This window comes from Protopterus annectens, chromosome 2.part0 (genome assembly GCF_019279795.1).
Source record: "Protopterus annectens isolate FY-2018-M chromosome 2.part0, PAN1.0, whole genome shotgun sequence".
In the NCBI taxonomy this organism is placed as follows: domain Eukaryota; kingdom Metazoa; phylum Chordata; order Ceratodontiformes; family Protopteridae; genus Protopterus; species Protopterus annectens.
In genome coordinates, this window is record NC_056728.1 from 656,967,411 (window position 1) to 656,980,247 (window position 12,837).

The window sequence follows — 12,837 nt, forward strand, 5'->3', positions numbered from 1 at the left end:
ACATAATTACAAGGGCCATATTTATACTGTGTTTGAGCATACTTGTTGGCATGGCTGAAGGCTTTCCTAAACCAGCTCCACTTGTATTTCATAATAATATTGCTGAGAATTGGAGATTGTTTGAGCAGGACTATGATATTTTCATACACACTGCATTTTCTGACAAAGATGCATGTACAAATGCATTTATTCTGCTTAATTTAGCTGATTCAGAAGCCATAGAAAGAGAGCGTTCATTTGTGTCTACACCTGCTGTGTTTGCAGGGCAGGGGGAAACTGCAATATAGTGGTACCAACTGAATCAAAGGAAGACCCCAAGTGCTTAAAACATACATTTAGAGAAATGTGTAACCCCCAAACAAGTATTACAATGGAAAGGCACTTATTTTACACAAGACAGCAAATGCCAGGGGAAACTTTTGCAGCATATATAACTGACTTGAGAAACAAAGCTAAAGCATGCAGATTTGGTAATTTAAGGGCTGAGTTGATATAAGACAAAATTATGTGTGGTATTAAAGATGATACTGTGAGAACGATTTTGTTTTGTGACAGTGATTTAACTTTGAATACGGCCACTGAGACTTGTCAGATATATGAGCTCACAGAAAAGTGCACAAATATGGTTACAAATGAGAAACGCATGCTTCCAGTGCCTTCTAAAATTAATGTTGATAGTATGCAGCACATGGTTAAAAGAAACAGGCCCAAGCACATGGCAGTAACTGAGATCCCTGCAACAGTCACTGCAAAACCCTGTAGCTTCCTAACAAATTCCACAGCACACACAGTCTCAGTGAAGCACAAGGGTGAGTCAGCAAATTCAAAGCATGTACCCTCACCTATCCTCATAGTCACCTGTTGCAATTGTGGTGGCAATCATATGTCTAAAAAAGAATAATGCTTAGCTTTTGGTTAGCAGTGCTACAGATGTAAAAAGTGTAATCATTTTCAAAGACTTTGTATATTAAAAGAGGCTCATTCTTTTATTAAAAAGAAACATTCCAAGAGACAAGTTGATTGATTAGAAAGCTGTGACCCTACTTTTTATGTTGATGGTGTGTCTGTGCTAAATGAAACAGTCAATGCAGTAGATTTATGGGCAATGAATCAAGTGTTTTGTACTGTTCATATAAATGGGAGACCCATAGAAGTCAAAGCTGACACAGGTTCAAAGTGCAATTTTATGTCAGCAGAAACATTTGATAGAGTATGTGATGGTGAAAAGCTTGATTTGGCAAACTGTGTGAAGCTTGTTGCTTATGGTGGTGAAGAAATTCAAGCTGAAGGTTCAGTAGTGCTTTCATGTTACTCTGTTGGGAACAGGTATGACTTGCAATTTTACATAGTCAAAAGACATGTGCAGTCATCGGTGGGCTTACGAGTTAGTTTGAGAATGGGACTGATTTCTCTTAATGAGGAAATCCACCATGTAAGCTTAAAACACCACTGTTCTAATTTTGCCCAGTCTACTTTCTCTGCCTATGCTGATCTTTTCGAAGACAAACTAGGCAAACTCCCAGATGTGTACTCCATGAAGTTAGGCAATGACGTCAGCACAGTTGTCAGACCAGCCCAGAAAGTTCCAGTAGTTATATAGGACAGAGTCAAAGCTGAGCTAGATAAAATAGTGCAGCAAGGTTTGATTTGTCCAGTTGATGAACCTACTGAATGGGTATCTTCCATGGTGGTAGCTCATAAGAAAAGCTCAGATATCAGAATATTTCTTGATCCAAGAGATGTGAACAAAGCACTGAAAAGACCTCATCATCCAATGTGTACAGTGAGAGAAGTCACTGCTCTAATGCCAAATGCCACTAGCTTTTTTGTTTTGAATGCAAAGAGTTCATTCTGGTAAATTTTGCTTGACCAGAAATCTTCATTGCTAAACACTTTCAGTACTCCTTTTGGCAGGTACAGATTTTTGAGAATGCCATTTGGGATAAATTCTGCCAGTGATGTCTTCCAGCGTGCAATGGAGCAAGTTTTTTTTTGGTTATCCATATGCTATTATAGTAGATGATTTTCTAGTAGGAGGTAATAGTGAAGCAGAGCATTACAGAAACCTCAAGAATGTTCTGGAAAGAGCACGTGAAGTGAATTTTAAGCTGAATCCTCAGAACTGCAAATTCAGGATATGAGAGGTTACTTATGTTGGTCAGTTGTTTACCAGTTCATTCTTACTACCAGATCCTTCCAAGCAGATAGCAATTCTTGAGATGCCAGCTCCAGACAATATTCAAGCCTTACAATGTTTTCTTGGCATGGTTAACTATCTAGGCAAGTTCCTTACAGGCTTGAGCCACCTTTCAGAACTGCTCAGAAAGTTGACATGCAAAGATGTATCCTGGTCATGGTTAGAACAACACCAGAGACCATTTGATGTCCTGAAACAGAGAATTGCCAGTCCACCACCACTCAGATATTATGATGTTTACAAACCAGTTACTCTTTCGTGTGATGGTTTGAAGTTTGTTCTTGGTGCAGTCATTCTTCAAGAGGGTAGACCAGTAGCCTATGCATCCAGAACTCTAACCCAAACTGAAATGCAGTATACGCATATAGAGAAAGAACTCCTGGCAATTGTGTTTTCATGTTTGAAGTTCTATGATTATATTTATGGTAAACCTATTCAAATCGAAACTGATCACCAGCCTCTAGTCACTATTTTAAGGAAAGCCTATCCATACAGCTCCTGCCAGATTACAACACATGATGTTGAAATTGCAAAAGTATCATTTCAGTCTTGTCTTGCTGATACTTAATCCAGATTGCCCAGAAATACCACTGAACAATATGAGAATGAGAAACTTGATTTTGAAGTCATGGAAGTGAGAAATGTTTCTTCCATGTGTCTTGATGAGCTTAGAAGTCACGCAAATTCAGATCCAATTCTTCAGAAGCTGAACAACTTTCTCAATCGAGGATGGCCATCAAAACAATCTTGTTTACCAGTAGAAGTGCAACCATATTTTCCTTACAGAGATGAAATTTTGTTTGACAACGGTATCATCATGAAATGTCCAAAAGTGACTGTTCCGAAATCCTTGCAACAAAAGAGTATATTACCATTTTGCATCATGACCACCCAGGAACTGCTTCTACCAAAAGAAGGGTGAGAAGACTAGTATTTTGGCCTTCTATGTCAAGGGGCATTGAGAGAGTACTTTCATTTTGTTCTGTATGTAATACTACTAAGCTACATCAACAGAAAGAGCCACTTCATTTAAACCAGATTCCTGAACTACCTTGGTCAACAGCAGCTACAGACATTTTCAAATGGAATGGTGAACAGACTGTTATTCAAATTGGTTTGAGATTGACCTACTTCATCTAGCATCCAGTACTGTCATTACTAAGATGAAGCACCATTTTGCAGTCCATGGTAGTCTGCACAAAGTGATATCTGACAATGCTACACAGTTTACAAGCCAGCGGTTCAAGAGATTTTCTGAAGAGTGGGACATTATTCATGTTACGAGTAGCCCTGAGTACCCACAGTCAAATAGTCTGGCAGAACCTGCAGTTCAAAGTGCAAAACAATTATTAGAGAAGTCAAAATGAGACAATAGTGATATTTTCCTAAATGTCTTGAATCTCAGAAATATTCCTCGTGATAAACATCTTGGTTCAACTGCACAGAGACTTCTGCTGAGACAAACCAGAACCACATTACCAATCAGCAGTAATCGATTGGTTCCATGTGTTAAGAACAACAAATGAGTAAAGCCCATCTATTAAAGAAGCCCTTATCCCAGAACTACTATTACGACAAGTCCAGCAAATCACTCAATCCATTACGAGAAGGGAGATAGTGAGGATGCAGATGTCCAAAGGTTTTTATTGGATTGGAGTCATGAAACGTGTTTGCCCAGAGCTGAGATCGTACATTGTGAAATCACAATGAGTAGAATTTAGGTGGAATTGGAAACATTTAATACCAGTGTCTGAGCCTGTATTGCAGCATCTTGCCTGTGAGAAAGAGTCTAGATCTCAGAGTGAGTCATCCAGTGTTCCAATTCCAAAGGACATTCCAGTAAATTTCCTTGTTCCTGAGAAGAATCCTGAAACTCCTGAAGCAAGTTGTTCACCAATGACTGTCCTTGTTGCTAAACCCAGTTCTAATCACTATATCACTAGACCAGGTCGCATTTCCAGACCATGTTCCAGATACACAGCAACTTGGACATGAACATTGTGTTTACTTCTTAGTGTCTGTATAATTGTATGTCTTATTCAAGTGTCATTTTAATGTGGGCAATTCATTAAAGAGGGAGGATGTAGATCAGTATGTATGTATACCTTTAAGAAGCTTTCCATGGTCTTGCACAAGTATATAAATCCTCAACACATGCGAGCCTGACTGCCATTTTGTAGTAAGCTGTTGTGATGTAAGCATGCATGTCTGTGTAGTCTGCCAGTTAATCATTTCTTTTATATTCCGTACTGCTGCTATCCATCCTGATGTGTTTCTGTGTAATAAAGCATATAAATGAACTACCCCGCCTGATCGTCTTCAGATATAACCTAAGATGAGTGACACTATATATGCACAATCAGTAAATTAAAACTTCTATAATGATCATTTTCTGTCATCACTAATGAATTCTACTTCTGATATCACCAACTGCAACTTCAAAATGACAGAAATGTACCAGCAAATTCTATCATAACATGCATAGCATGCATCTAACTTCAGCACAAAATAGACTTGAATCAAGATTGAAAGGACCTGGGGATATGGGTAGATTCAAGTATGAGATTTCTTAATCATATCAACCAGTTGGTTAATGATAGTTGTATAACTATAGGTTGTATAAAAAGATTATAAAGTCTAGGAAATCAGAAATGATGAAGTTGTTTGTTAGTTTCATTAGACCCAAACTTGAGTAGGGAATTACAATATGGAAACCCTATAAGAAAACAAGCATGACTAAACTGGAAAGAGTACAGCGGAAATATACCAAGAGCATCCATGGTTGTGAAAATTTAAGTTATTGTGAAAGACTAAAATATCTGAACTTGCAGTGTCTCTTACAGATATCTAAGAAGAGATCTTATTCAGGTATTTAGGGCATTTAGAGACAATTACCTCTGATGATTCTTTAGTAATTTTTGATAACCCCAAACATTCCCAGAGGTAATGTAAAAGATTCTATAGGAATGAGAAGTGTGCTAATTGGTTCTCTGACAGAATAGCTGATGCATGGAGCAGACTATCAAATTACATTAAAGCAAGTACTAGCTTTTTTTTACGAACAGCCTGGATACTTATTATGGGAACAAGTATTTTGGTATATTGGCAAGCTAGAAGAGTATTAATGCCCATGCTTGAAATGTTTGTATGTATGTATATTTTTTAAGTATTTCTAATTAAATAATAATAATTTAAAAAAACATTTCCTTATTGAAGTCTGCAGTATCCTAATACATTACCCGCCTATCTCAGGTGATGCTCAGCTTATTGGCATAAATTCAAGGCCATTTACATGTGTTATATCCAAATTAGGCTATTTGATATGGATCTCTAGGAATAGTAGAAATACACAAACATGTTCCAAGGTATGTCATTAAATTTCAGTAGTTCAATAATTGTGAACCCACATCCAGTGTTACATGAACTTATTTCAAAATGGACATGCTGTGGATCGTTATGAAGTTCAGCACACTGCAGCTATCACAAGCATCCTACAGGAATGCATGAATGGCCATAAACTAGACAAAATCAGAACGCAGTTAAAAAAATGCAGCCATCTGAATGTCAGGTTTGCAGCAATCTAAAGTTTAATCCCTGCCCATCTAACACTGTGTGTCACACGCTAGCAACTCAAACAAATCATAAATCATAACTTTTTAAAACTGAAAAATCACAGGCAAAGTTGTAGTGGACTGGCTCACCAGAAGCGCAGTAGCAACCGCCACCCAAACCGTGCCCAGCTGGTTGACATCTTGCTATACTCATGAATAACCAATATGATGTGTTTTTCATCCGCATGAATATTCATCCTGATGAAAAAGCCCATGCATGCAGGATTTGGTGAGCCAGAACAGTACAACAAAGCCATGAATATTTTAATCTGATTTCCACAGATTTTCTGCAAATATAAGCAATTACTTTTCCCTTTGCTTTTGCAGGGGGAGAGCCCCCTGCACCCCCTTCTGGGGATGCTGTGCCCCCCACACCCCCCACTACCTAAATATACTGAATCAGAGATCTGACTACACTGAGTAAGAGGCTAAACAAAGACTTCTTCTTCTTTTGTCTTTTCCCGGTTAGGGTTTGCCAGAGCAGATCATCTGTCCGCTCATGATTGGCAGAGAAGTTTTACGGTGTCAAGTTGTCAGCCCGGCGCCCAACCTTCCACAGAAGGCACACACATGCACACACTCACACCTACGGCCAATTTAGAGTGTCCAATCCACCTACTGCATGTCTTTGGGATGTGGGAGGAAACCAGAGCACCCGGAGGAAACCCACGCGACCACAGGGAGGACATGCAGACTCCGCACAGAAGGCACCCCAGCCGAGAATCGAACTGGAGAACCTCTTGCTGTGAGGCAGCAATGCTAACTGCTGCACCACCATGGCCACCCAGGCTAAACAAAGACTACACAGTGAATATTCCTGTTGTCACAGGCAACTGCTGAACTGCGAGGTGCACAGTGAATATTCATGTTGGACTGTTTTTAGTACTTTAAGTGCCAACTGAGTATAGTTGAACTGCGAGGTGCTAAATGCCAGGTTATTCAGAAACAAAAAGGGGAAAAAAAGATGCTTATTCATTTGCATTTCAAAGAGATGCAAACTAAACTATTAAAACAACTGGTTCTCACAGGAACAAACTAAACTATTACAACAACTGTTCTCACAGAAATGTACAGTACTCAGAGCTGCTCATCTACATTCATTATATGCATGTCATCATGGGATAATATGCATGGCATGCCAATCATGCCTCATTTCCATTCCGCTTCACAGCGATTGGGCTTGTCACTCACCCTGGCCACGCCCTGTCCTACACGAAACTACTGGTGAACCAGTTCACTACAACATCACCAAATCACATACCTATTGACATTTAACCCCCTTAAAAAAACAAGCAAACAAAAAAAAAGAAACATAACATTTCTAATATACTGCATGAGACGTACTGCTCTTGTGGAAGAGGAAAGTAAGTGTTTTCCTTTAAGAAAAATCAGTTTGCGACAAAGCAGTTTTGGTTACACCAAACTTGTCAATTGTATCAATAGCTGTTGTAATGACCATACTAGCAAAAAGGGTTTGGTTAAGGTGATGCACACCCTACAAGGAGTGGTTCTAACCCTCATTAATGTTTCCCTGACTACACTTTCCTTACTCTTGTTCTGGATTATCAAAATATGGCAGCTGCTGTGAAGGCAAAAAGACCACACTCCTAGCTGGCCTGATAATGAGACCTTGATCATGCTTTGGCTTTTGCATATGTCTTACCTGGAGAAGATTGAGACATGCATAATTAATACCACCTGGAAAAAAACTGATATCTGGCAGGAACTGGGTGACCACCTGTCACAGTTATGAAGACTTGCAGAAATTTAAAGCTGACCAGCTGGCCGAATGGGTAAACCAAATTGCATCAAGAAGGTCACCAGAGTTTTATAGTAAGTAAAATAAAATATTTGTTTTTTTAACTGAGTCATAAAAATAAAAAATAAAAAAAAGATTAAAAAGTTTGCATAAATGCAGGTATTTGCAAATACAGATCTGTGTGCCTGAAAATAGTTCTTGTACTGCTATTATGAAAGGCATAGAAAATCATGAGCATGTTTGTAATCATACATGCATCCAAAGCGTACAAAAGGGAATCCAACAAGAACACCTAGACTGCCAAATTAATGTTTCCATGAGACTCCATTATGAAAATATGGCAATTTATTAAATACGCAATAAAATTAAAAAGTTGAGCACACAATCACATCAATGCACTTTCATCCCTGTTGAAACATGGGACTTCTTCAGAACATCTAAACTTATCCACTGTACCTTCTTTAAAACCTCTGCTAGCTCAGCCCATGTTTAACATAAAATGACTGACCTTCTTGGGTTACTGGTTTGAATCATACATGCATCTTTTGAACAAACAGCAATATCAGTTATAGTTTAACACAGTTGTTTGTTCAAAAAGTATTTCTAACTGCCTGTAGAACATGGCTGACATCTCACACATATCACCCTACTTTCACTACAGGTTGAGGTAAAGGGGTGAGGTGTGCCATTTGAATGACCAGCATAGACATTAATGAGAAAATACGGTTTTACTTCAGTATTATCTATTAAATCAGGCACATTTGTACAGAAAAAGAAATGCAAATTTCCATGAATTGCTACATTTCATGTTTTTGAACATTCCACATTCATTTAATATGTATTATTTTCCTCTGCAATGATAGTGAATATTGGCACAATATTTTACTAATTCATACATCTATGCATGTGTACAATTAAGTGAAAAAAGAAAACAAAAAGTAGTTATTGCTTAGACAAGAATAATGACATACATAAGAAGTACAAATACAGGTAAACAAAAATTGCCTTCTTACTTTTAATCATAGCTGAGCTTGAAGTTCAGTATAATCACTAGCAGCAACAGCGAAGAACAGAAGATCGATGGAAACTTCTGTTAAGTATAACAAGTGTCCAAGTTAATGTTTTTGTCTTACTAGTTCATAGTATGCATAAACAACATACAATAAAGGTTTTCTGCATTACTCAAAAGGAATATATTATTATTGCTTTGCAGGTTAAACAAATGCAACTGAATATGTTGCAGTTCAAGCTAATGTTTTTAACATGATTTTAAAGCTGATTACTTTGATTCATTACAGAGTATATTTGGGACTGTATTCAATGTATTACAAGTACATAACTTGAGAGATACACACACCCCTTCAAGAAGTCAAAAGCCATTGCCATTTGAATTCATCTGAGGTATGCATAAGTGCTACTCATATCATTCTTCCCAAGTATAAAAGCCTATCAGAAATCTCTACTCCCATTGTATGCATACACACTTCCCGTACACAAGTTTTACTTCAATAAATATTTAAATACAGTACTTCAATAGTGTGTGAAATAGGTTCATAGGTTCATAGATTAGTACTAGGCTAACTATCCTTGTGGGCCATTTTAAGCCTAGTCAATTGCCCAATGTGAGAATCAAACCCTGCACCTTGTGTCTGTAAGGTAAATACCTTAACCATCATGCCAACCTCCCACCCATGGCATATAAACAATGTTGTGTGGATTTACTGTGCTTTTCCTGTTTTGTCTCTCCCATCCTCTTTTTTTATCTGTGCTTATGCATTTCTTTCTCCTTTTTTTCTCTCCCATTTTCCCTTTTTTCACAGGTTCAAATCCCTCAAGATCAGACCAGGCATGTACCTCCCAGGCTAGGGACAGATCACACACTGCCCATCTGGGTACATCTTTGCAGGGTTGGTGTAGAGACACCAGTTCTGCAGGCATACTAGCAAATGGTAGCCTGACAATCCTCACAGGAAAGGAGCTTTGGAGCTTTCTTGAGAATGTACTGGTGGAGGTAGTGAACAGGAGTATTCAGCCAGTTGCAGCCTCTCCTCAGCATGTAGAAGACATGCTCTCCCAGTTGGTGCCAAACAGTGAGCCAACACATGCTACTACCCCCTCAACATCGGGGTCCTCCACTGCAACACCATCTGCCAGTGGATGTGTTTGAGGTTCTGTGGACTGGGATTCCAGCTGGCAGTTCCTCAGCCAGTCTTCCCTTAATATTTCTCCTTCACCCTCTTCCCTATTTCCCACCCACATTACACTCTCATAAAAATTTTGAAATAATATCAGAGGTCTATCCTCCAACAAAATACTTATTTTATCCTCTTCCACCTCATCCAGCATAAATGTTCACATCTTTGTTTTGTTTCCCTTTTCCAGTCTTTCCTTTCACCCTCTTTCTATTCTTTAATGAAACCATTAGGGTGTTCGCAAAAAGATACCTCTATATAAAAAAATATAAACCCATTTTCATTAAAAATATCTTTTGAAGTGCTGCACAGTCTGTAGCTTTCCTAAAGTGCTTTAAGTTTGACTATGAACAGGTGTTTCCACCCATGATATGCAAAAAACAAGTGACACCAACCATCATGATTTTAAGTAGTTCTCAAACTCATAAGGCCAAATTATATACAACTTACATTTTTGAGATAACTGTAACTCATTTACAAAGTCCCAGACTATGAATACCATCTAAGTCTTTAATAATAAACTTTCAAAGAACTTCATGGCTGTTAGAAAAAAAATCAGAATTATAATACTTTATGTCCTATAGAGTGGCACAGTGGTGTAGTGGTTAGAGCTTTCACCTCACAGCAAGAGGTTCGATTCTTGGCTGGGGTGCCTTCTGTGTGGGGTCTGGATTCGTGTGGGTTTTTTCCAGGTGTTCCAGTTTCATCCCATATTCCAGAGACATGCAGTAGGTGGATTGGACACTCTAAATTGGCCCTAGGTGTGAATTTCTGCGTGTGAGTGTGTGGTGCACCCTCTGAGGAGGGTTGGGCATTGGACTAGCAACCCAATCCTATAAAACCTGGACCTGCTATGGAAGCAACTAGTGCTGAAGGGTGCTCGTTGTCCGATGTTCTGGATGCATGGGAGTGAATCCAGGATGTCCTATAAAAGCACTGTTGTCCATGCATGCAAATACTGTAAGACAATAATAGCTGTTAATTTTAAATCAGATGGCAGCCAGTTAGTTATTCAATATAAAGCTACTGTAATGCAACCTCTATTTCATTCAACTTCAAAGGGCTTGTATGAAGATGAAGGTCTGCATGTGTTCCCTACTCACTTTTCTTCTTAAGTAGATCTCTCATTATTTTCACATGGACTGATTTCCCTAATCTGGTATTAGACAGGAATGCACCCACCATAGTCAGAGTCAATAACTATCAGGGATTCAGTACTGAGAAATCAAAGCTTAGATGGCTTTGCAATGCTTGAAAAGGCAGTCCTTTTCAGGTCATAATTAAATTATTCAAAATGGATACATAAACCAGGAGAAGCAAAGCAAAGAAAAGACACGACAAGACACTGGCTTTATACTTCTTATCGAATCTCTAAGAAACACAAAATGCAATCTGAGCCTTGCTTGGAGATACACATATGAGCATGCACAACTACTGGAAGGATAACAAATGAATCTTTTCACCTACTTGAGCTTTAGATAACATCTGGAGTTACCTAATAAGAACATTTCTGACATGCTATAGTACTCTTTTTCTGTTTCTGTGTTTGTTCTGAATTAAGTGTAAGGTGGTACACACCAGTCCAAACACACACAAACAAGCACGCGCACACACACACACACACACACACACACACACACACACACACACACACACACACACACACACACACAAAACATTTTTCACGTTTATTTATTAAAACATTTGTTTCATATTAAAATCTTAACCCATCATCTGGGAAAACTAGTAGTTAGCCACATTTGAATTATAAATATCCTGCATATGATTGCTGCCTCCTGTGAGTTTACACAGCTCTATATAATGATCCTCACTTATTTCACAGATGACAATTACCTGCTGTACTTTGCAAAGATATTTGTTCTATGCCACAAGAGCTTGTTAGATAAGCTAAAATGTCTGACTGTAAAGGACAAACTGGTGAAATATATGATATGATAGAATATGATTATATTAATGAGCTATTTCCTGTTGTCCAGTGGCCCAAGGTTTGATTCCTTCTGTCTCCATTTCCTAACTGACACTGCTGCCAGTCAGAGTCTGAAAATGATCCATGGAAATCAGTGGTCTCCCTGGAAAACAAAATACAAATAAATAAGTAAATGGTGTTTTCCTATTAATGGAGGAAAATAATGAGGCATGTTCAAAGCAGACAATGAGCAAGTGGTGTTCAATGCACTCACAGTTGACATTGTATGAGCTGAAGTTAAGCTAAGCCTTTTTGGTGGTGCCCCTAGATCAGAAATGTGGTATCTGATGATAAAGTGAGCCTACATGACTTTCTGTATAGATACATAGTCTTGCCTACAATATACATTTTGAGTTTGATAATAATTAAAATATAGTATAATATGCTTTGGACGTGAGAGCTACAGCTGAAAATAGTAATATGAGTAGGAAGCTCAGTGTTGAAATGGGCATAGAATAGAACTAACGGGATACATTGTCACACTTACACCTATACCAGAAAACACCTCATGGACAAAAGGATGAATATTTGTATAGCTAGGGGAACAAACTATGCTGTCATTTTCCTGCATCTACAGGGTACTGCAAGCATCCAGCTGAAGATATTGTATATAACATTGGATATGTTACCTTCCTACAGATAATTGGATTATCCTGAAGGCATGTGCTGCAGAAAACAATGACAGGAACTTGTATTATGAGGATGATGTATGTACTCTTAGCCTGTGCAGTTTTAAAGAATAAATGGATACAGCTTTTATTTGGGTAAGTGTGGCTCTTACTAGAAAGGATGGAACAGAAGAAGGAATAGTGCTGGTGCACAAAGTGACTATTACTGTTTGAAAGACAGGAGACACTGGCAAAACTGAGATAAGAAGCCTTTATTATTCTGAACGGTTATGCAGGCTGGTGGGTTGCCATTTTATGGTGGGAAAAAGGACATGAAATGTACTGTCTCAATAAAAGTGGCATGAGATAGGTAGAGAAAGTAATGTGTACAGAGATAACTGCAAGGTAGTACATTCTTTGCTAACTGACTATTTATGGTTTCATCCAGTTAAGATAACAGTATTTGTCTGAATGGTAATAAAA